General features: G+C 36.4%; 1 protein-coding gene across 49 annotated transcripts in view; it reads left to right on the top strand.

The window, feature by feature from the left end:
- The window catches only part of EYA4 (EYA transcriptional coactivator and phosphatase 4), a 156760-nt gene that overhangs the window by 26105 nt on the left and 105521 nt on the right, over positions 1-25134 (top strand). For 4 of the 49 annotated variants that reach the window (XM_040696811.2, XM_046938487.1, XM_046938489.1 and 1 more), the window contains one exon: positions 24630-24735. The exons of the other annotated variants lie outside the window; for them this stretch is intronic. The gene's annotated coding sequence lies outside the window, so the exon portion shown is untranslated. The remainder of the gene's footprint in view (positions 1-24629; positions 24736-25134) is intronic. 49 annotated transcript variants of the gene reach the window in all.

Here is a 25134-nt window from a genome sequence, read left to right as displayed (position 1 = left end):
AAGTCAGTTAAAGAAAATCAAGATGACTTTCCAAGGTATGTGTAGCAGAAATGCTAAGTCACAGCCTGAACCAGTGATTGAACACCTGGTGGGAAGGCAGGACCAACCCAGGTGAGCTCAGGTGAATGCAATGCACCTGAGTGACTGGAAGGGGTGGAGCCAGGATACACCCCTTCCCAGACCTCATTTAAGGGTTGGCACTGGAGGTGAGGGCACTTCTTGCTGGAGATCCCTATGTGCCTGTAGTCTTCTGAAGGTAAGCAGCTCTTTTTCTTCATTCCTGTGTCTGCTGCATTTGGGCTTGTTTTCATTTGCTGTAGCTAAAGACTTTGCTGTTCCACTGTTACTGCTGTACTTTCCATCCTGCTGTAGTATGTTTTGAAGCATTTTTTTTGAATTGGGTAGATATTCTACTGTCCTCTTTCTAGCAGTGTGAGAGCTAGAACAGAGAGATATCTTGCTGTAGTGTAGATGGTCCAAAATTATCACCCACTTTGAACTACAGAGGTATAGTGTAATAGCAGGTTTTCTTAACTGTATTGTAAGAGGCAAGTACAGAAAATTGAAGGAGCTGACTGAATCTTTCATATTCCAGTGTGTTTGGTGTAGGAACGCTACTGTTCTCTCTCTTCTGTCAGGCCCTTACATGTGGCATAGTAATCTCTGTGACACTCAAATACTGGGCTGTTTTTTGTTGTTGTTGTTATTTTTTAAATTCAATTGCTTTATCTTCTACTATTTTAGCATGCTGTGATTTCAATACCATGACCTACCAGTGATAAACTTTGAAGGTATATTCTTCCAAACTAAGTTTGTGATTATGTGTTTTATTTTATTTTTCCTGTTTACTGTTTGCTGAGAAATCAAATAAAAATCATTTTGACACTTGGGCTAAACAGAGCTGACTCCAGTTTTGTATGAATTTCACATAACTGGAGAAATACAGCTTGAATTCAAAGACCAAGATGTTCACCGCTGACACACAATAGGAATGTACAATTTTTTCTGAATTAAAAATATTATTTGAAAGCACACTTCTTTAAAACTAAGTAGTCAATGTCTTAAAGTGTCCCTGGTATGCAGTCAAATAACATTCATTTCTTCTAACCTTGCAAGATGGGATGAGAAGTAGGATTGACAGAAAAAACAAAAGTGTTCATGTCACTGAAAGTGTCACGTCTCCTAGTTCAGCTCTCTACCTGTCTTCTGGAAGATGTTACTAAGTCAGTATCAGAAGTTTTAATGAAAAGGCTGTTTTTAATAACAAGGGGAAGGAATAAAATATATTCTATTATCACATGCCATCCTCTGAGTGCTGACAGAGACTTACATATAGCTGCTTTATAGTTTGCTATGGCTGATACTCATAGCTCTGGTGAGGCCCTAGGTTGGAATCTTAGGGATAAAACTACTTGGGATAGCTGCTTATGTTAGCTACATGAACTTTTCTCAGGGTAGATACACATAGAACACTAGGGTGCCTAGAGTATTGAATTCTGTATTAGTGGTGATATCGGAGTTCTTCTGATGTAAGGATAACAGAGACAACTTCTATTATATACAGATTATACTACTAGAAAAAAACTAGTACTAAACTTCCTTTCAGAGTCTGAAAAGTGGGTGAAGTCTGACTTTCTTTAGTGCTTCAGGAAGAGCTCTCTCACCGTAGAATGTTTATATATATGCACGTGTATGTAGGATTTGGAGCTGCTCCATATTTATATATCAGCCACTACCAATCCATGTAAATGTGCTTCTCCTTGTTAAGTCAACCACATATGACACACACACACTTCCAGCTTTGCAGCCAGATATTGGATGTAAAATATGATACTTGTTCAAGCATTTAAAATGCAAGATTTATAAACACTGTACTTTTAATTGATTTTAATATTTTATTTTAATTTCAGAATTAGTCATGAAACTTCCAGCAATGTCCACATCGGTCCTATATGGTATTGCAATCTAAGAATATAATTTCCTTAGTACAGTGCTTGTGCACTGATTTTTGATATTGTTCAGGTGATGTTACCATGTTCAGAAGCACTGTTTACTTGAATAAAAAGGAGTCAGAGTTTTGTTTCTCTGCAGATATTAATTGATGGTATGACAGTGGATTGGCCTCTTAGTTTTTGTGTGGCATTTATTTTGTAAGACTTAAACTGTACTGAATTTCATGTCTATTAAAGGACTAAGCCTACATTTTTACAAAGAAGGTATGGATTACCCTGAATATGTATTTGGTTTAGTCTTTTTGTTGGGGGGGGGGGAGAAACCAGCAGTACACTGAAGAATGTATGGGACTCAAGGATATTGTTAAACCCATTGAAATGGATGAGATTTCTCATGTGCTTTAAGTGAGGCATGAGCTTAAATACGTTCTGGGGAAAAAGTTGGAAATACAACATAAAATAAAAGGAGTAATTTCAGAAATATTTTATTAGCAAATTTGAATTTTTTTTGTGGCTATGGCTAATATTTGTTCAGCATCATATAGCAATCATGGTTTCTTTCTTCCACCTGTAGCAACTTTCTTCTGAGCTCTACCTCAGCATCTGAGTGGTTGACTTGCAAGTCAACTCTTATTAAAAATAGAAGCATGACAAGGGGAAGTGTGATGTTTCATAATTTAAAAAGTTAACCAGATGAAGAATCTAATTTCATAAATATGTTATAAAATATGAGCACATCCCATTAATCACAGACAGTCTTGTCCTCATGCTATTTCTCTAGCAAGTTAAAGGAGAAGTTAAGAGTTGAGATGTTTATAGTTACAGTGAATGAAAGTAGTTTTGCCAAGTTGACATAGAACTTGTTGCGGAAGATCCCATGGAAGAAACAATGCAAAACACCTATTAGTTATTTTTTTTATTTATTAATAAAATTATTTGTCTTCAGATTGGTCCATTCTCTGTGTTCCTGAAATCAATAACTGCTGGCTGATGAGAAAACTGTCACATTGAGGTGTTCTACAGTGTGTGGGCACTGGGCCTTTGACAGCAATTGTGCTTTAGTCCAAGAGGTCCATAGAAACCTAATTTACCCTGATACCCTATTTTTTTCTCTCTCTCTCCATGTATGTGTTAACTACAGGACCAAGAAATGCTCTGAGAATATCTCTACTCTGTAGCCATAGTTTAAGAACCTTGCTTCTGGAATTACAGTTTCTTTTACAAAAAGAAAGCTATGAGAAAGCCTGGGCAACCCAGAGTAAATTCTTGTGTTTTAGTGAAGTCAATAGTTTTGCCCGTTTTCCAGGTGCATTGCATGAAGTCCCCCTTCCCCCCCAAAAAAAGATGTATTTTCCACAGGTGCCTTTGCATAAACCAGGGTTTCAAGTGCAGTAGGATGTATTATTTGATGCTCATGTGCTTTTGCAGACATCAGCAGATGATAAAGCTGTGTTTGGGAAGTAGGCAGGCAAGGCATTTCTTTCTCTGCTTGAGACTGATATAAATTCTGACCTGATCAATTAAATGTACTTCCCTGTAGTTCACAAAAAAAGCTGTGTGCTGAGATCTGAACAAACTTCTGGTTAGATGTACTTTATGGCATGAGCTGTCATTGGTATGCACTGGAAAAAAAAAACCACAAATATTTACAATAAATAGCAGTCTTGCAAGACTCTCTTTATTGTTTGGCAGGAATAAAAGTAGCAGTATAAAAAGATCCAAACAAGTAATGCAATGCTTTTGTGTGCTCAGTATGCTGTGGTGCTTTCCTGATTAATTTCTGAAACAAGTTTGTAAGATTTTACTTCCCAGAGCTAATTGACGCATTCATTGAATGCTAATGGAGAATTTGTTACTGCTTATTTATTTTTTCTTTGAGTAAAGACCTACTGGAGGTAGGTATCATCAAAAAGAAGGGAACCAACTGCAAGACAGGTTTCAGAGTGTGGACTCTACTCTGCATTTATCTAATTGATGTCCTTTTTTGGATCCTGCATGTATTTACTCTAAGTTCAGGTGTACTGTAGGTTGGTATTCTCATTTGTGTCTTCAGTGTGCTCTGCTTCATGTTTTATCAGGTAAGCAGAAAAAGTTCTTGGGAGGGCATTTCTGATTCAGATGTCATAGGACCTGGGGAAAAAAGGGTGTGTTTTTCCTCCCATCTTCAGACCTGCAGGCTCCGTTTTGGTAAATGCTAGATGTAGAATTTGATGCATATATAATATAATTTGGAAAGGAAATATAGAGCTGAAATGTTACATCCGAATCTTGTGTTCAATATATGGTAGTACAAATAATAAATTTTATCTTTAATATGTCAGACTATCATTCTGAAATGGCAGATTTTGGAATGATTACCTTAAGATAAGTCTGCAGTGAAGTCTGCAGTACATTTCTATCCTGTTGATGAGTTTTGCCATGGGAGGGAACAATGTGTTCTGTGCTTAATAGAGATAGTTGTCTGTTTATCCTTTGGTATCAACCACTATTAATTGCATTTGTTTAAACAGCTTCTATAAAATTAACCAAGTAGGGCACTTGTATGCATTTATTTTATATGTGTAGCATTTCAAGATCATAGGCTGTGTTTTCAGGGGCATCAGTTCTGTTAGGTGTCACGTGTCCTGTGAAATTCTGTCACTGCTTCTTTGTCTCTTTGTTGGCCTTGAGGGACTCTGATCCATTTTGAGCATATGAGGTCCCTTTTCTTACCTGCTGCTTGTCATTGTTCTTTCCTGTCTACTTTTAATCTCATTTATTTCAGAAAATAGATTCATTCAGTCTTCAATGCACTGGGAACTTTGCTCTCAGGGAAGGATGTTAGATAGCAAGGGTAAATGCAATGTGCTCTCAGTCTGATCTTATATGTTAAGGAGCTAGAATTCAACCAGTTTACCTTCATATATATGTAATGAGTTTCTTACACACTGAGTCCTACACTGAGCTACAAGTTATCATATTTCATTACTTATCTATTATCTACATTTCAGGTGATTAATTAGTCTTAGGCTAAGCTCAGGCACCTGTCATTACCACATTCACATTGCCAATTTATGCTAAATAATCTTAAGAGCTGTATTTGGGTGTTTCTTTCTTTGTACATCTTGCACAGTTGTAGTGGTTCTTGCGTGTTAGTGCTTTGAAGGAAATCCTGCTCTTCAGTCTGCTATCTAATATTTTGAGTCACTGGTTGATCATCTCTAAACTTGTCAGTGTTTTCTCATAAGTACTAGAGTTCAATATACTTACTCCTGACTATAAAAAATAGACTGAAAATAAGATTTACCTGAAGAGTTGATGTTGACCTGAATGCTTCAGGCTGAAATAATTCCTTCTTTTAATTTCAGTAAGGTAGAATTAGAATTAATTACTGAGAAAGTCTTTCATGTAATTTGAATTGTACTTCAGAATATGTCTATGGTAGCAAATATTATTACACAATAATTGGACACTTCAGCTGCTTTTCTGATGCTGTTTGACATCAACTGTGGAATTCTGTGGAAAGTCATGGTGCTGAGCTATGTGAGCTAAGTTTGTGAATAACTGTCTACCAGGATATCCTGAGAAATATAATCAGGTCTGAAGAGGCATCTTACTTGTCTGCAGCTGATAGGTTTGGAAGGCCTACAGACCTGCTTTATTTTTTTCTTAGTACCTGTGTATGGGTGAAAGAAGACTTGGAATTACTTTTTGTCTAACGTTGTCACTGTTTTATACGCCTTCTAGCTAAAGTAGCTGTAGTTAACGTGTTGATGTTTCTTTTTTATCTACAGCAGTTGAATGACACAATATCAAGCCCGATAGAAGTTATGTTTTTTTAGTTATTGAACTGAAAAACTTAATAGCTGTAGAAAGCCTATCAGTAAGATGTCAGGCAGATCTCCTGAGCTAAAGCTTACATGAGCACTTTAAAAAGTCAGGAGAAAGAGAGGTATGTTTAGTTTGTACTAATTGCTACTTACATCTTCTGAGGTACATGGGGAAATTGCATATTTTGTCAGACAAGGAAACCTTGTTGTTGCTAATGTGCTGAAATTCATAATGATAGAAACCAGACTGTGATCATTAGAGAACATATAAACTACATTTTCCTTTATGAATGAAGGAATTTTTTTTGTTTTTAAGAGCCTACTGCACATCAGGAGGACTTCATAAAATTTTACATCTAAAGGTAGTTCCGCTTATAACAGCTTTTGCAATATGGCAGTGTTAGTGCTGTGGGTATCAGCTGATAGTGGGCCTGCAAACCATGCTGGAAAACTTACTCCATTTAGCTGTAACAGTTTGGGGTTAACTAATAACTTAACACTGCCCTTGGTAGAATTATGTTCTTTGCTGTCTGAATTTACCTAACACAATGTGTGTTAAAAGGGAAGGATGCCAGTTGGGTGCAAAAGGGCTGGAGCAGGTCTCCTTTAAAATCATCAATTACAAAATGCCATCTGGCATGTTTTAAGAGCCAGAGCTGACCTACTACCTGTCTTCCTTCGGTTTCCAGTAGTCCCAGGGGATGTCCTTCTGACCTTTAGTGAATACAGGATGCAGTATCTGACTGGGAACAATGCACTATACTGAAATTTACAGCCAAGTGTTTTGCACTTGTTGCTAGCATTATTTCAGTGGAAGTTAGAAGAAAATATTGACCTTAACAATCCAGTTCAATCAAGAGTGGGTTTTTAAAATCATTATCCATGATGAGTACACCATAAAATTCAGTGAAGAGGGAAGGGGGAGAAGAAAGAAGAAACTGCACAGCTGATGAACCCATTGGAAAACATCTCCTTTATTATTGTATGGAAATGACAATTTCATTTTTCTGAGTCTTAAACTTAATTGTCTTTAGCAATAGTGTTCTGCCCACTGACTTTTTTTTGAGTTAGGACATTCCCTGGGTAGTGAGAGGAAGAAAAGATAGTAATGTTTGTTTGTATTTGTGGGTGGTATTTAAGGCCACTGTTCAAATGAAGAAGCTCAGTTTGTAAGTTTTGGCTGTGCATGGATTTGGCTTTCCTCTCCATGTCTATGCAGTACTTATTGTCTCATACCTTGGCTTAGAAAGCCTTAGCTGGACAAGTTACTGTTTAAGCACTGCAATTTTAAAATTCTTTCTAGGGATGGCTGTCCTGCAACTTCGAGCTAAAATGGAAAACCTCAGCAAGGTTCTTTATTTTACTGAAGTAGTACAGCATCTTTGAATCAGTGTGATTTTTTTTTTTTCCCATCTTCCTTGTAAGAAAGGCTGTAGTACCAAGGGTACACATAAATTCCCCTGAAGGGGAGGATTTGAGTGGATAGACCAGAAATAATGTTAGAATGATACTATGATTGGCAGTTTTATATGGAGTTTTTTTGCTCATGTTATGTGAGGTATGGGAAGTGTCTCTGCCCCTACTTTTGTATTATAAATATTCTGTATAATGTTCTGTTAAGATGTAATTTTATTTCATTGTGAATTCAGACATAGACCATGGCTGAATTACATAGTTGTTTGTTACTTTTACTATAGTACTCATACTATCTATAATAGCTCAATTCTTCTAAAAGACTTGCATTTTCATTGAGAAATTTTTCAGTGGAAAGTATAAATAGGATTGTGTAGATTATAGATGATTTTCTTGTGAAATTGCAGTGTTGGAAGTGAGTAAAAGACAGAAGAACGCATTCATGGGGGGGAAAACGTTGTTATTTCCAGGTTCGGTTACAACTCTGAGTGTACTCTGATCAAGTACATAGAGCAATGTAGTGCAAAATTCACTGCTGACAGCCTGTTGTGGTGAAGAACACAGTCAAAAATTCAGACTCAGCTCTTTTGCTGTTGCTTTTGCTAAGCAAATGTTTGTTTTTCATATTTTGTACTCTTCAGCACTGCTGTTGTTGCAAAACATTGAAGTGCTGTGACTGATCACTACTTGAAAACTGGATGTTGACTAAGGGAGGCTAATGTAAAATTCTTAGAGAAGCAGAGTGATTGTACTATTAGATGTGGAATAGAAAGTCAGTAGCTTACCTACCAGGAATGTAAGAGTGTAGAATAACTTTCCATGATTGATAGCAAGCCCTAAGCACTACCCAGTGCTGGCTTCTAAGTTTTGGGGGTCACAGTTTAGAGCTTGACTACAGTGAGCTTGCACTTTGCTGTATTTGTTAACTCTTCTGATTTTTTTTGAGCTAGCCAGTTCTGTTCCCAGTATTAATCCATCCTTTACTACTCTTTGCTGGCCAAAACAAACAAACAAAAACAACAACCAAACAAACAGTGGAACCAGTTCCTGCTGTTCTACTGCTGCTTACTGGCATCCTTTGTCCTTTTTCAACACAAGTGTGAAGTATTTTGCATAGGATCCTTTTCTGCCTAAAAGCCATCCCCAACCTGTGGAAAAATAATCAGTACTATGCAGTCCTTTAAAGATCCATTTGCTTGCCTGTTGCGCTTTTGTGCTGATGCAGGTACACAGCATGGTTTCTCTATTTATAGAGAAAACATAAACAAAAAAACTCTCTCCCAGACAATCAGATCATTATAAAAATCTAGAAGCTGATTAAGGGCACAGACATGCTAGATTGTGCAGGGAATATCTCCAGCTGCTTTATTTATAACATTGATCTATCCTTCCTTGTAACTTTTAAGAATCTTTCTCTCAGGAGACTGTAAGTAGTTTCTCTTGAAATTTAGTTTTGGAAAATTACATTTAGCAGATGCCACATTACAAAGCAGGCAGTACACATTTGTGTGCAAGTCTGTCTGTGAGAGTAGGGTTTTCATGATGGTGATGAAGATCTGAGCAGGAATCTTTTTTCTGTTATGACTACTTGTCATGAGGCTTGTGCACTTGGCTACATAAAGAGGTTACTGTTACATAAAGAGTAAACCCAGCTTTCTGCTTTTTTTTTTTTACCATTTATTGGTATTCCGTAAGCTCAGTGCAGGTAGAAAAAAAAAATAAGCCATCTTCTTATCTGTAAATGTCACCCAGTAAGCTCATGCATGTGACGTTTCTACTTTCCTGAAATAAAATGTGTCCTTTTAAATTAACGTAACACAATGACTCAATTACCTAAGGTCAAACTCAGCTATGTTTGTGAGGTTGACGTCCATAAGCTCCACTGGAACTTGGCTTCAATCCCAGGACTTCCCATTTGACATCATGTTGTACATACTGTGAGGTTATAATGCGCTGTAAGTCGTAAACTTAATGATGTCAGATTAAAGTGGGTAAATGGAGAAAAGATTCATCTTAGACGTAAAGAGAAACTGTAGCTGCCTTCCAAATGGAAAGAAAATGACAGAATAAATCATTCTTTCATTTCTGGAGCTGACAAGATTGTTCTATGTTAATAAAAAGGGAATGCTAAAAGTGTAATGAAGTACAATAGAAGTATTACACAGTGTGTATTATTATTTGGCAGTGAAAAAATACTTAATTGAGTAGATGTTGTGTGAGTTTGCAACCACCCATCACCTTTCTTAATCTTGTACTTTCATAATTGCCTGATCAAAGCTGTTACACATAATACTAGTGACAGCATGTACTAGAACACAAGAGATACTGCTGTACTTATTCTGCCTAGTACTCACACAAGTGGCTTGTCCTGAAGAAGACATGCCTTTTCAGTGCAGAGAAATGTAAATTACCGTGGTACATTGGCACTATGGCATATATTCTAGCCAACAATTTTTCTATCCCTATCTGCTTGAGGAGAGTACAATAAAATCATGTATGTAGAAGAAAAAAATGTAATCGCTTCAACAATGCGTTTAGGCTAGTGGCAATGTAGTGTTTAAATGGTATTTGGTTTTGTTGTAGACTTTTTTTTTACGCAGTGCTAGCTCATTTTGGTTGAAATTTATTTAAGTGAATCCTCTGGGAGATGACAGTTTTTTTTTTCCAGAATCTAGCTTTTGATGAATAGCAGTCTAAGGTTCGTTAGTAGTCTCATTGTATGCCTGCACATCCTGGATCCTGTCTCCAATCAGTACATTTTGAAAAACATCCAACATCTGTGCCACTATGAAGAGATTTATAGTATAATTCCAGTAGATCATGACATCTATTTTCTGCCCTGAATCAAGTCATTGAATTTTGAAAGCATTTAGGTACTCTAAAAACTAAGTTTTTATCCAAATGTATGCTCTTCTATTTTTATAATTATTCAGTAGATTACTTGCTTTCACATAGACTATGTCCAAAACAAATGTTTTTAGTAAGCAGTAAGTGTACACTATGTGGGAAGTTTTACTCTGTTATTATGTCGGCAGAGGTCGTCTACTTGTGACCACAGTGGCTGTTATTATGTATAGAATTGACTGTATCTTATGAAAAATTTTACAATGCCTAGCATGGCATAGTACATTTTAAATCATTAAAATTCAAAAATTTTAAATTCTTATGTATGCAATTTGAAATTGTTTGAGAATAAAAGATACTATGAGTTTCTGTTGCCAGTTAAAGTGTGCTTTTATTTGTATGACACTAGACTCTTGAGTAGTCGTGGTCATCTTAAAACAATATTATTGTATATACTGAACAGCAGACTAACTGCCTAAAATCAACTCTTTTTGGCTTAAGAGTTATTGCTTCCCAGGGACTTTAGTAATTTGCAAACTCTCTTTTAAAGAAAAGAAATCATATATTAAAATTAGGACCTCCACAGTTTTACAGTGGATCCTGCCCTTTCTTGGAGTGGCCTGCTCCGTTTACAAGTAACATAATATTTTTTTTGCTTGTATACTGGGAAGAGCTGGTTTGAACACTGAAAACTCACTCATATCATGTGAGGGGATGTCTTCATCTTCAAGCTTGATATTAGTGTATATATTTTAATGTATTCGATTTCAACAGAAATGATTTGAAGACTTTTTTTAAAGGAATTGCTTCAGGCTCATAGGAAAAAAAAAAACTATTTAAATACTGAAATATATTTATCTTTGAAATACTGAATTTTGGTAAACTGTTAAATATCTACTGATTCACTAGAAAATTCTGTGAATAAAAAAAAAGTGGTATTCAAAGAAAAAAAATACATGGCAACACAAACAAGTTTTACAGATCCTAAACAGTGGGATTAATAGATGTGTACACTTTGTGTTCCAGTGCTTTGTAGCTTCTACTGGAAACGTTTTATCGTCTGAACAAAATTGGGCTAAGGATGGGAGGAAAACTGGCAAGTTTTTGATCATCATTGTGATTGTAATGAAGTGTGCATGTACCCAGCACGTATCTATATATTCCAGGTATACTAACTGTGAAGAGAAATGGTTAGAATTAGCTAAAAATAATTGTGGATAAATATGGAAATCCTACCCAGCTTATTCTGTGGAGTATTTGTAATTAATATAGCCATGAGAAATACTGTTTCTGAAGGCCAGAGGACGGGAACAACCCATGAATCAGCATATGGTAACAATACATTACTTGGTATGCAAAATCTGAAGCCCTCTGCTACTTCTGTCCTACTTCTTTGTCGTGTTGTTGTCTCTTGATAGGGAACCTCCATCACTTCCTGAGATGCATCTGCTGTCCTGACAGCACATTCATGTTATATACACTTTTCCATTACACGAAGTTGGGTTGACCAGCAGGTTCATAGTTTAAGAATCTTGTGTATTTCAAGACAATTCTTTGAGACTGTGTGATTCTGTGATTTAATAACTGCAAGTAGAAAGCAGCATCTCGTTAGCCTAACTATATTGACTTTCAGGTCTATCTAGCAGAAGTGCATTTACTAACTCTGTAATTGAAAATTACGGCTCTGTTTTTTGTCCAATTAGCTGTTTTCAAAATATAATCTTGAGGGAGCTTGTGTAGCTTCTGGTCTGTTATATCCAAAATTTAGTGTGTGTACTTACTAGTACTGCAACATCAAGAATAATTGCCAAAAAATTAAACTGTAGCTTTATTTATATTTCATTTTTCTATATTAAAACCATGGTTGCTTTGTATTGAAGGAGATTCCAAATCTAGTCTTTACGTCTTTGATCTAAGTTCTTATGTTCAGCAGAGTATTTTTAAACTTCGTGGTTATCAACGTAATGGTCTGGATGGTTTTGCTGTAATACACTTTTGCTCAGCTTAATATTATTTTTAAGTGATAGAAAATCAGCATGAACTAGATGAAAAAAAAGTAACCCTTTTTAGGAAAACAGTTATTTGAAACTAAATAAGGGGTCTGGTATTTCCATACATATGCATAATTACCATTCTTAGACTTAGATTTCTCCAGTGCAAGCCGCAGGGTTTTCCTGATGGCTGCTAATCACATGCAGAAATGACAGCTTATCAAAACTGCATTTTTCAGACCTTGCTAGTCGCTCTTAATATGTCTGGCCCACATGTGCCCTTAGTTAGCTTCCTGCTTTGCTAAAAGCAGCAGCTGAGTGACCTTACTTGCTGGTGGCCACCATCTTTTTCAGCTAAGGATTACTCATACAGGGACTGGATTGAATGGAAGCAGAAATGCAGATAGAACGTTCTTGCTCTGCAGTGCTGCAAGTGAAAGAAAACTAATGATGTTCTTTGAGGTTGCCTTTTCTGTGAGTGATTTACATGTACAGAGCTTTCTTTCCTTACTCCCTGTTTTCTTCCAGCTGGCAAGGTATGTGTTGGTAGCTCCAAACCACTGTAATAAACAACCCCTTGGCCACTTGCAGTTTATCACCATTATGTCAATATGCCCAAAGCTACGAATTTACTGCAAAATAAAGTAATGCAAAAAAAAAAGTACTTGTGCAGCATTTTTTGCAGTGGACTAGCTTTAGGAGACAGTTAGTGGGTCTCAGAATGTATAGGTCTTCATTTGATCATGTTTAGCTTTAAGCAGTGCATCATCATATCTTAAAAATACGAGAGCACATAAATGAAAGCTTATGTTATGGAGCTAAATTCTCAGTTACTCATGCACTTCATGTCTGTTATACCCATTTCCTATGGTACCATGGATCTGATTCAGAAAAGTACATAAGCATGTGCTTAATTAACTGCTTTCCTGAATAGGTATGCTTTTCTGAATTGAGGCCCATAAGAGTAACTGGCATGTGGGCTGTAATGTCCCACTTGGGACATTCTGGAGGTGGATATTAGAAGACAAACTACTTTTTTTCCTCCTGTTTCTGCTCTCTGCAAGTCTCCTGCTCGAGGTGATTTTACTTTTTGATAAGGTGCATTTACCTGTAAGCTGAATCAGGCTTTATATTTATGATATTCATAAAGTAAATCCCTTTGTTTTTTAATTAACGCAAGTTGTAATTGGTAGAAAGTATATCTGCATTTGATATTACAAAGCTAGATGTCACTGTAACTGTTAAAGAATTAAAGACAGCCTTCTCAATCTGGAAACCTCTCTTCGGTTTTAATATTTAGTGGGGTTTCGTTTTTATTTTTACAACAAAATTAATTTAGTTATTTCTAAGATCATGTGATCAACTGCCTGAAATGTGTTCTTTGGCAATGACCCAGATTCCTTTTTCTTTTTTTTTTTTGGAAGTGTTACAGCTGCAGTAAATTTGATTTCACCCTTGATAATTTCTATAATGCATAGTAATAATGTATTGCTGATTTAGTGTTGTTGCCTTTCTACTAAGGTTAAAAAAAAGTCACAAATCATAACATCACAAATTTTATTCTATTTACCAGACATAAATGACATAAATAGTTGTATATGCATAAAATTCAAATACCTTCCAATGTTTGTTTGATATATAGTTTCAGGAGGTTATTCAAATAACGTACTCTGTAATTTGTTCAGTATTTGTCATTTAGGAGAATTCTGGTAGGTTCCATTGTTTCCTTTGTGATATCTCTTGAGAATTTAATAGAAAATGTGCACAGGAATTAAGAAATGTTGTCACTACATTTATGAAGCATAGAATATCCTTTATACTTGGCAGTGTAATAAAATTTTACGAAACATACACATCAAAAGGGATATTTGGATGAGTTGCCTTTTACATTCAAGTCATTAAACTTCAGTTAAAGTCCTATAACTACTTTAAAAATATATATATATTCTGTGGTCTTTTGTGTTTATGCTCCTGTCATAGTTGTATTGTTTCTTTCTGTTTCACGGTTTGTAACCGGTTTAACTATTGCATTGCATGGACAGAAACATCTTAACATTGCAGGTTTGCTTTTTCTTATTTAATTCTAGAAGAATGCTTAATACTTCATTAAAAAAAAAAAAACTTGCAAAAGATATTTTCTTTGGAGAGAAAATTTGCCTGGGAGCAGAAGAGAAGTTTAAAAGGATTGTGACCAATAAAACCACTTGCAGGGGAAAAAAAAAAAAAACAACACCCTGTTCTCTATGTGATAATGTGAGATGTTTTCTGTCAAGGATAAGATACTAACTGTTGATTGAATGTTACCACCTCTGTGTTCAGTATCATTAAAGAAGAACATTTTTTTGGCAGGTAAGATGGAGAATATTTTCCCACCCCTTAGCAGCTATTATTGTATGGATTTGGATGCTGTGTTCCAGCCCTGTAGATGAAAGGTTGCTCAAAGGTTGACAATCACTGATCCACTTGCTTTGCCTTTACCCAAAGCATCATTGTGCTGACTGCTCACTGGCCCTTTCTTTGCATATTTATATTTATCTGCTGCGGGTTGCCACCATTTGTTAGGCCATTTACCAAAGGGCTTTGGATTTCTCACTTTTCAGAATATTACTAACTATGAAGGTGATTATGAAACATCATGATTGAACTGAATCAGGAACAATAATGATTTCCTGTTGGGGAGAGATTTATAACAAGATTAGGAAGTCTGCTGCTGCTGCTACTTTTTTCTTTTTACTTCCCTCTTCTACAAGTAAGAAAATAAGGCAAAATGCCTTATTTTGAAACAAAACTTACAGGTATCTGTCCTCAGCTGCCCATTCAACCCTAACAGTTCTGTGAAACAAGAACTAACTTTCCTTTGCTTCATTAGCTGCAAAGGAAAATCCTTCTTCTCATTGTTGTTCAGAGCACGTTTTAAATAATTTAATAAGCACGAGTGATTAAGACATTAAGAATTAAAGTAGCCTTAGAATTAGACAGTGGTAATGGAGAAGAATTGTCTAAGTTCTCCTCTGAGTTTAAGAAAAAAAAAAAGGGAAAAATCTTTACTTCCTGTAAAAATGACAATTTTTTTTTGAAAGAATCTGACTGGAAAGCACATTCTTAAGAAAAAAAGCTTCCCAAGGAAACACAACACTTATTTAATAAACTTTCCATATGTTCTATAAGTTCACCTTCAGATAACATATATTTTAATAAATGCATTTTATTTTATGCACCATGAATTTTAATAGAGATTTTGAAACAAATATTCATCTATCTTTGAAATCTTTGGATTATCATAGTTCATAATTAAGAAAGTCTTTAGACCTTTTGTGTAACTTTGCTTAATAAGTAAAAGACTGTTGATGAAAATGTGTTTTTATTGTTCAATAGGTGGAAGAAAAAAAGTTATTTTAAGGGAAAATATTTGCATCCATATGGTTGTATTATTGTTTTAATTATATCCAATGAGTTCTGAGCTATGTTCTGCCTGTAAGGAAAAAAAAAAACTAGTAGATATTTGGGAACTTCTTTGTCTGCTGATAAATTGCATTAAATTGTACTGGTACAAATCTATGAGGATATGATTTCACTTATATGATGTGTTGATAAACTTCAAGAAAGTCACTCAAAGCTAGATTGCTAGGAAGCTAGCCTGTTTTGTGTGGCGTTTCCATAACTGTATGTAGTTTGGAATAAAGTTAGCTCCAGGAGACCATTCATAACTAATTATAATGGGAGGTTGAAACTAGATGATCTTTGAGGTCCCTTTCAACTCAAGGCATTCTGTGATTCTCAAGCTTCAACTCCCCTGCTGTAGGCAGCACCACCAAATAAATAGACAAAGGTTTGAGAGCACAGAGCGAAATTACAGATACACATGCTTTTTGCTCTTCCCCTTTCACCTCTGTCATTTCTAGTTCATGAGCGGAAAACCATTGTATATCTTATTTCTGTAACAGTGTTGGCTGTTGTCACTGGTGAACATTGCTCACTTCCCTAATGGGAACAAGGTCAAGGAATGAGTAATAAATAAAGGTATTCTGATAAAGTAATGGGAAGTAGTAGGCATCAGCCAATGCTGCGAACTTCTGGCTGGCCCAAGGAACCACTCAGGTGGTTCAGATGACATTTCAGGAATGGCATCTAACCACTTACAGGTGGCATCTCTTCCTTTTTTTTTTTGGTCATTAACATAAGATGTTTTCTATGCAGGAAAGAGCAGTAATTGCAGGGTTACCATGGACTCTTTGGTTCTTGTGTCTTTGTGTGTTTTCTGCATATTGTCAGCTATACTGTTTTTTCGTAGAAGTGAGGGTTTTTCATCAGAAAAATACCAGTATAGATAGAATCAAGAGTGAAGGAGGTACGTATGGGAGAAAGTAAATTCAGCCTGTGTCAACTTTAGTGACTAGAGCATAACTTCTGTTACACAATTACGTCAATGATTGCATCTATTTTGATCTAGAACAATATTAGCATTGACTAACCTATTAATTGTTGCTTAGGTTAGATATTAGGAGGAAGTTTTTCACTCAGAGGGCGGTGACACACTGGAACAAGTTGCCCAAGGAGGTTGTGGATGTCCCATCCCTGGAGGCAGTCAAGGCCAGGCTGGATGTGGCTGTGGGCAGCCTGATCTAGTGGTTGGTGACCCTGCCCACAGCAGAGGGGCTGAAACTAAATGATCATTATGGTCCTTTTCAAGCCAAGCCACTTCATGATGCTAGAGTTGGTAGGCAAAAAACGCCAGTGCTATGAGCAGGTTCAAATCAATGGGATTAATGCATTTTCCCCTATCTGTGGAGTAGTGAAACACATTCCATTGTGTTTAAGGTAGCTTCACAGATTTATGATTTATAAAATCCCATGATAATGACTTGGTGTGTCTTCTCAGGTGAGTGTAGAGCTTGGTGTTAACTAACCACCTGGCAATATGCCCACTGCTATTTCTTTTTCCTGCTATGCTTGAGCTAAGCGAGTTCTGTAGTTTACAGCGTTCATATGCACTTTGTGAAAACTTTGCTGTTCGTTCTTCTCCTTCTCATAGTAAATTATGTGGAAGGCAATAATAACTTATAGCAAGTCACTTATCTGTACATCTTTTATTTTCCTATCATCTTTATTTTCAATCACTCCGTAATGTATTTTTCTGTCTAGGTGTTAAGCAAGAATATCATTTTTATTTTTCCTTTTTTCTTCCCTCTTGAAATTATATTTTGTAGGGAAACATTCCCTTATGAAAGAACTGGATGTGCCTGCAACCATGCCACGGTACAAAGTGGGAGTACACAAATGGTGTTCTTGCTAGTTAATAGGCTGGAAGCATGATGCTGAGCCCTGCGTGTTAAGATAAGTGAAAGGCATCAGCTTTAACTACCAGATAACATTTTCTGGAGTTTCCCTTCACTTTTTATGTTTTCTGTAAAACCACTTTTAAAGTCATCAATAAGATACTGAAACCAGAAGAACAGTTAAGAAGTTCCTCCCTACTCAACACTCTGCAAAATTTTAGAGGGAATACATCTGTGGAGTTCCAGAAAATAAGATAATACCTGAGCTTTTGTCAATCACTGGAGGTAGTTTTTCAGCAGAGAAATCTCAAAAGATGATTGCTTACAAATATCATAGCTATTCTGAGGATAGATTTCAATTGGAGAGGCGTGCTTATTGGAATTTTTTCTTAACAGCGGTAAGATAACATTACTTTTCAGGTTGCTATTTGGGGGCTGTAGTTTTATTGGAAATCACAACTCAAGGTAGAAAAGTAATGAAAAAACATAGCTTCTACAGGATATTCAGACTTTGAATTATAGCATGCCATGGTGCATTTTTACCCAAATAGCCCACACCCTTTTTTTTAAAGGATATAAAATAGTTTGCTTTCTGACTGTAAGTATTCAGATAATCCACATAGATGTGGAAGCAGAGCAAAGCAGCTGTTAAAGGAGATGTCTTTTTGTTGCTCCCTTCTCACCTTCTCTCTACTCTGGTGGAAAGAAGCAGTTGGATGTTTGGAAGGGAATTCAGTTTCTTCCTGTGCATAACCATCTTGTGTGTATAACCAGCACTGAGAATTTCATGATTCTATAGCTTACACACAAGGAAATAGAGTATCTTCCCTTATAGTGTATGTTGCCTACATCTAAATGATAGCTGTTGTAAATTCATTGCAGAATATCCTCATCTGACTATGAAACATTAAAGGACTTAATATAAATGAAGCCACTGCTTCAGAATAATAAAAATCATTTTATGTGAAGAATTTATTACAACTTACAGTGGAAGTTTAGAACTGACAAAAATGGACAGTTTTTTTTTTGTATTTCACATTTGAAATGTGGGTTTTTTGTTTGTTTTTTGTTGGGAGAATAGTTATACTGTTTTAAAGGACTGACATAAATTTTGCAGATGCTAAAGAGGGTTAGAATGGGTGCACAGGAAAACCTGGATGTTTCTGTATATACATATGTATAAAAACATATATTAAGATGTGTATATATAATATATGTATATATACATATATATGACTTCCTAAATTGCACAGTAGTGTTTTTTTCCAATGAGTAGTTATGTATTTTCTTCAGTTGTTGGAGTGATCAAAGCAGAGTCACTGGTGTGCATCTCTGGTGTTTCTGCAAATGATATCATGATCCTTACAGAAGTGGCTGCCAACTCTTTGTCCCAACTAATGTCAGGTATTGATTATTTTAAGTGCATCTTTCCATTCACAAACACACTGCATGTCCAAAATGGGAAGTTTTTGAGATTTGGCAGTTAAAAGTTTATTTTTTTCAAAAACATGGACTTTGCAGGAAATATATCTTAAATTAAGACAGAAATCACCAGAAAATAGTTTTCTATTAGTTAGTGAAAGAAGAAGCAAGAAATGAAAGGATGCAGGGGCAAAGTACACCTTATATTTAATGGAGTAGTAAATAGCAATAGTAGCAAATACCTGTCTTATGAGGGCTGCTCTGAAAGTAATGCCTCACTTTTGGTGGGACCAATGTATGAACCTAGTTGTCACATAACAGGGAACTGAATACAAAGATAAAATTGAACTCTAAAATCAAATCATTACCAGGAAAGGAAAATCTGCAATTGTGGCTTAGAAAGTAAGTACTCTTGTCATAGAAAACAGGTTTGTCTCACCTAATTCTAGAATTCTACAGTGAAGTTGTTGGTGTCTAAGATGTTTACTCTGTCAGCTTGGAGTTCAGTCTGACTTGTTTTAGACATTGCTTTTCAGTGAGAAAAATTTATCCTAAAAACACCTGCTTTTGTCTCTCTGTCTGTAAGGAGAATGTGGATGTCCATGTTAAGTATGGAGGTCAACCCTAGATCTGTGAAGACACTGACCTCCAGGCAATCATTTGAGCGTAATAATGACAATCAGCATTGTGCGTAGCTAGATGTTGGTGTCTTTAGTGTTCTCCATAGCTAAACATAAAATAACTATGATTGGCTTCCAAATCATTTAATTTCAAAAATGGATAATGGTGGTTTAAAAAAAAAAGTGAGAGAAGAGCTGTCAGTCCTTTCAATATGAGACACTTCTGGTTTTGTGTAGAAGGAGAGCTATAACACAGAGCTATGACGCTGCTAATGAGTGGGGGGTTTTGAGTGCAATTTCAGATATTTACATGTACTAGTCTCACTCTTGGTACCTTTCTCACTTTTTTGTATTGTGCTCAGCCCTAAGTTTCTGGCAGTAAACTCTACTATAACCTTACTTGTAGATCTAAAGCACTTGGTGGGTGATGAAGGAAGTACGTTTGTCTGTGTCTGCCTTCAGTTCAGTTTTTTTTTTTGCATTCCCCTGAGATGTGGGAATTGAGCACCCTCTTTGTTAATTTTCTTGCTGTATGTCAGGCAGACTGAGAACTTGCATATGGGTATATCTGTTGCATGCCATCCTTTTACCATGATATTGCAGAACTCACTCCCAATCATAAAACAAAGACATACTGCCAACTGGCTTGGTGGCTCCTAGTTGAGAATCCAAGACACAGAGAAAGAACTGGATTACTGATCTAGCTGGTAAACATCAGCTTAACAACCAAGCCTGTTTCATCTGTTCAGCATTTCTCATGGGGCAGAATACTACAAACTTCTTTGGCACTACCTTGAAATTTCATGTAGCATATCTGTAGCCCAGAAAAAGAATTAGGGTTTAAGCTTAAGGTCCCTTCCAACTTGGGATATTCTGTGATTCTACAATCTGTATAGAACTTCTCCATGCTGAATGAGAACTTGCATCTTTGGGAGTAGTCTTTGGTGTGAACAGAATGGAGACTTTGGCTATGCATTCTTTTCTCGGCCTGATGTATCCCAGTGTTGTTTGTTATTGAGAACTTCAACATATGTTGTCCTTTTGTTACAAGAAACTGTGTTTTGTGAAAGCAGTAATATGCAGCAGCTTGGAAGTTGGCAAATGCCTAAAAATAGCACCATTAGCCTACAAATGTACACATTGACATGGTGTACTCTTATAATTCAGCTTAATACTTTTTCATTTTTTTCTTATGCTGACATAATTTAAAAAAATTCAGTGTGGTTTTGTGGAACACAACCTGTCAATAAGATACAGTGTACTGGAGAAATGCTAGAGAAAATGCTTTATTGTTCTGAGCCTTTGTGTTACAGTACCTTATTACTACTTGGTTTCCTCTCTGCTCTTTGTTTTGTTTGTTTTCTGTCTTAAGATAACACTAATAATTAGCTCACTCTCTCTAGCCTTGTTTTAATAATACTCATTCACTCATAGTTGATATTCCACTGCCTACTGAATTTCTCACTTTCATTCTTTGAAGCTTTCATTGGTAATCCAGTTTTGTTGTGGTGTTTTGTTTGTGGTGGGCTGTTTTTTTTCTTTTTGTTATTAACAAGCAAGAGAAAACTTGCATAGCATTATGGAAAGGGGAACAGAAAATGTAGTACAGCCAGGTTCATCTTCTCCTGATACCAGGGACATTTTTTCTGTTCATTCATCTGTCATTGGTTCTTTTAAATCTCTAGACATTGACTTTGGAATTTCAAAGAAATTTTCTGTAAACCTATCTGAAATATTTTTTTTGTGGCTATCTCAGCTGCTTTGTGATACTGAGCAGCTTCTTAAAATACTGATACGTGGAGTTCTCGTAAGTATAGCATTTAGTGAACTTTTTACCAAATTTGAAGCTGACCTCATCCTTTCTCCTGCCATACACCAATGCACAACAGGTCCCTGTCTCACCTTATCTAAATTATATTTCAGTCAGTGTGCCTTGCTTGTGAAAAATTGGTAGAAATCAGTTAAGAAATACAGTTTCTCAAGTTAGGACTAAACCCTCATAAATCTGTGTCATTATCCGCATCTTTTAAAAGATGGCACAAGTGGTGACATCTGGGAGCCAATTCATCATTTAATTAAATTATGCTGTAATGAAATCTGCCTTAATGAGATTAATTTTAATTATTAATCAGGAGCTGACATAGGCACAAGGTACCATAAATAATAAATGGAAGCTGTGTCTGCTCCCATTCTGAGAAAGGACCTACTTTAAAACAGCAGTGCTTTCATGAAGCTGTAGTAGTTAGAGGCTTTTTTTCTTTCTTTCTTTTTTTTTAACACTACCACCGTTGCTATTGTTGTGATGAGTTTGGTGTCTGTTTCAAACTTAGAATATTTATCCTTATACTTGGAGTAACTGTTGATGTTTTAATATTTAATTTAATTCAGTCATTACATAACCATTCATTTTCATTATTCCAGAAGCTAACTTTTCTTTGCAGGCATGAGAATAGAGTTAATTTTTAATGTATATTTTAGAGATAAGTACTGTAGATTTTAAGACAGTGCCTGATACGTGCAACTCTTCAGATCATCAGTGGTATTACACCAATGCTTTTACACACGCATGTGCTCACACACATACAGCATCTTTTGTGTTCTGCTGTAACATCCAACTTCATGTGAATTGCATTAGCGTTTGTATTATGAGTGCTTTTTATAAGGACTTCTGTGACTTGGCCATAATATAAATTCATCTGGGAAGTATGGCTGGCACAGGAGAAATAATTCTTTTGAGCACCAGCCACAAATACTGTGAGCTTTTTCCACAATCGTCTTACACATGGACTGAACCCTTCTGCCTTTATCTCCATCAGCAAGCAGAATACCTCTGTGCTCTCACTTGCCAAATGCAAACTAGCTTCACAAGGCTGAGGCTGATTACTCGTTGCTCACAGAGTGATTATTTCTTTGGCCTCCTGGGCCGTGCATTCTACCTGCCAGCTGTATTTGTTTTGAAGAAGCAGTCATTTGTTTTAGTTTCAGCATTCCATGAATATTTTCTTTCCCTTCATTGCTGAAAAATTATTTTAGTTCAGAAAGAACAAGACGAAAGTTAGCACAAGAGCTGTCAATGCTGAAAAGTATCAGTGACAAACTTCTACATTCAGAAGCTTTAGAACAAGTGTAATTTTTGTAGGCTACCGTTAGGCTGCTCATCTGACTGCACAGCCCATGCTTGGCCTCATCAGATGTGAGAATTGTCTGTAAGTTGAAGGAATTCATTCTTCTGCAGCCACTACAGGCTGGATTCAAGGCTCTTTTCATAAGAACATCTCTTTCCAGCTCGATCTAGATGTAATGGTGAAGGAGCATAACAGCAATCAGTCACTGAAGGGAGACTGCTGGCATCAGAGGCAGAGATAAAAGGTATGAAAAACCAAAAGACTCAAAGTAAGATTTTATCTCAGGTGAAATTGATAGGATTTTGCCATCTGTTTCTACAGTGCCCAAACTTAAGCTCTGGTAGTGTGTCAAATTTGAGTCTCTTATCCAAGAACACTGGTTCTGTCAACTATCATATTCTTCAATGGCATACAGCACTTCTCTTACAAGCATTTCACAGTTTTATTGGTAGTGCTGACTGGAGGTGGTCAGGAATTCATATACCACTTTTCTGTAAGCTTTTCCTCTTACAAACCTGCACAGGTAAATGCTAACTGTGGGTTTCCTAGAATGTAAAAAGATTTTATTCAAGATCTCTATGCTTCTAGTTATTAAATAGGAAGTGATTCTGTTTCTTCTTCCCTCCTAAGCACATATAAACGTACAGTTACAGTATATGGACCTTATAATGGTATCATATTGCTTGTAACAAAGAGTTGTAAGAGTAGAAACATCTAGAAAACATAGGTTGAAATGACTTACTATCACTTTAGCACAGCTGAAAATTACTTGTAATAGGAATTGTATGTGCATCATAACTATTCACAGGTACTGAGGTTTTTGGAGAGGGTGGTTTTCACTCCGTCAGCTTTCTGTAGATTCTTAGTCCTTGTTACTGTTTGTGTAACACAGGGTGCCTGGATTGTTTGTTAACCTTATGGTACAGGATAACAGTATGTTATGAACGTTAAAAAATGATTACAGTATGCCATATGTATTTTTTTGGTAAAAGTTTAATTGCAGAAACAAACATATTGGGCTTACTTTAAAAGTGAAATACAAAGTTGATGAAGAAAAATCACTGGAACTTAGAGCATGCCTGATTTTTGACTTATTTCCTTTCTGTATTTTTACTAAATCAGAAGATTTGAGATTTGTTGTATCATGATTTTACCAGTTTCTCATTGTATACAGCATATAATATTTACTTTGGTATATGTGATTCAAAATGAGCTAATATCCAATAAGGCTCTTACCCCACCAATTCCTCTTTTATGCAATGTTAAGCAATGCAGTAAAGAATTAACATACTTGTTTTAGAAATAGCTCAGGAGATGGAGATCTGGCTAATCATCCTCTTCGTGAATTTCCAAAAGTCAGGAGCATTCTTCTAAGGACCTCCAAGATTTTTATGAGAAGAGAAAGAATTAGAATTGGAAACAAGGAATAGAAGGGCCAAGAAGGAATTCAACAGCATCATGGGGAAAAAACCTACATACAAAACACTTAAAGTTTAGAGATTCCACAATTAGCTGGCAAATTCCCTTGGTTAGTGTTCATTGACTAGTTCATAGAATCATAGAATGGCGTGGCTTGAAAAGGATCATAATGATCATTTAGTTTCAACCCCCTCTGCTATGGGCAGGGTTGCCAACCACTAGACCAGGCTGCCCAGAGCCACAACAGAGTTCAACAACTGCTGGAGAACTAGAGAGTACTTTGGGTAAACATCGCTGTTTTACTACTTTGTTATTACATGCTTTTCCCGTCTGCTTACTTTTTTTAGTATCTGCTAAAAGGGGGATATTGATCTCATTGCACTTCTTGTCATCTTGCACAGATCTCATATGTTCTTAAAGACTTGCAAATGGCCCAGTACCATTTGTTGTAGTAACTCATAATTAGTACTAATACCAGAACAGATGATGGTTGCTTTCCCTTATGCCTTTCACAGAAATGAATATCCTTATATGTGTATGAGCTTAGAAGCTTTCTGTTGCCTGAGACTTGGTTAGAAAATGAAGACTCTTTTTTGATGGGGAAAAAACTGGATTGTGTCTGAGGAGATTCTTGAGTATAGTGCCATACTGTGATCTCCCAAGCACATCACAGAATGTGCTAGCAAAGCATGTCCTGCTTACTTATCTGCATTTCTTCCCTGCTACTTAGTAATGAAATTCACCTTTGTGGTTTCCAGTCCTGTAACTGAGTCTCCCTGAGAAGTTCCACAGGATCTGGCTTCATGCCCCATCTTCACTCCAGAGTTTCCCCTCAGCTTTGCCTCTGACTTCTGCTGTATCAAGGTAATCCCTGCTGACTCGATTCAGCCTGACTGAAGTGAACAGATTTTATCCAATGTCACTTGTGTGTCCCTGCTTCAATTCTGTGAACACTGTGTGACCCACACTTCTAGGACAGAGCATATTCATTTGGGATCTGCATGTGCCTCCAAACAGAATACTTCGTGCCTTACCACAGGTGTAAGCGGCAGTAACTTCCATGGTGCTGGCCAGTCTATCCACGTTGTCACTGTGTTCTATTGAAATGCTGGACAATATGTGCAGAGCAAAATGTTCCACTATTAGCAGCCAGGTTTATTGACCTGTGTTAGGTGAGTTTCTACATACATCTCTGCATTGCAGTCAGACTCTAAGTCAGTGGTGTTCTTCAGGAGCTGATCCAAAATGAACTGATGCATAGAG

Source organism: Gallus gallus, chromosome 3 (genome assembly GCF_016699485.2).
Source record: "Gallus gallus isolate bGalGal1 chromosome 3, bGalGal1.mat.broiler.GRCg7b, whole genome shotgun sequence".
Lineage (NCBI taxonomy): Eukaryota > Metazoa > Chordata > Aves > Galliformes > Phasianidae > Gallus > Gallus gallus.
Note: the sequence above shows the minus strand (reverse complement) of the source record. Positions and strands in the feature narration are given on the sequence as shown.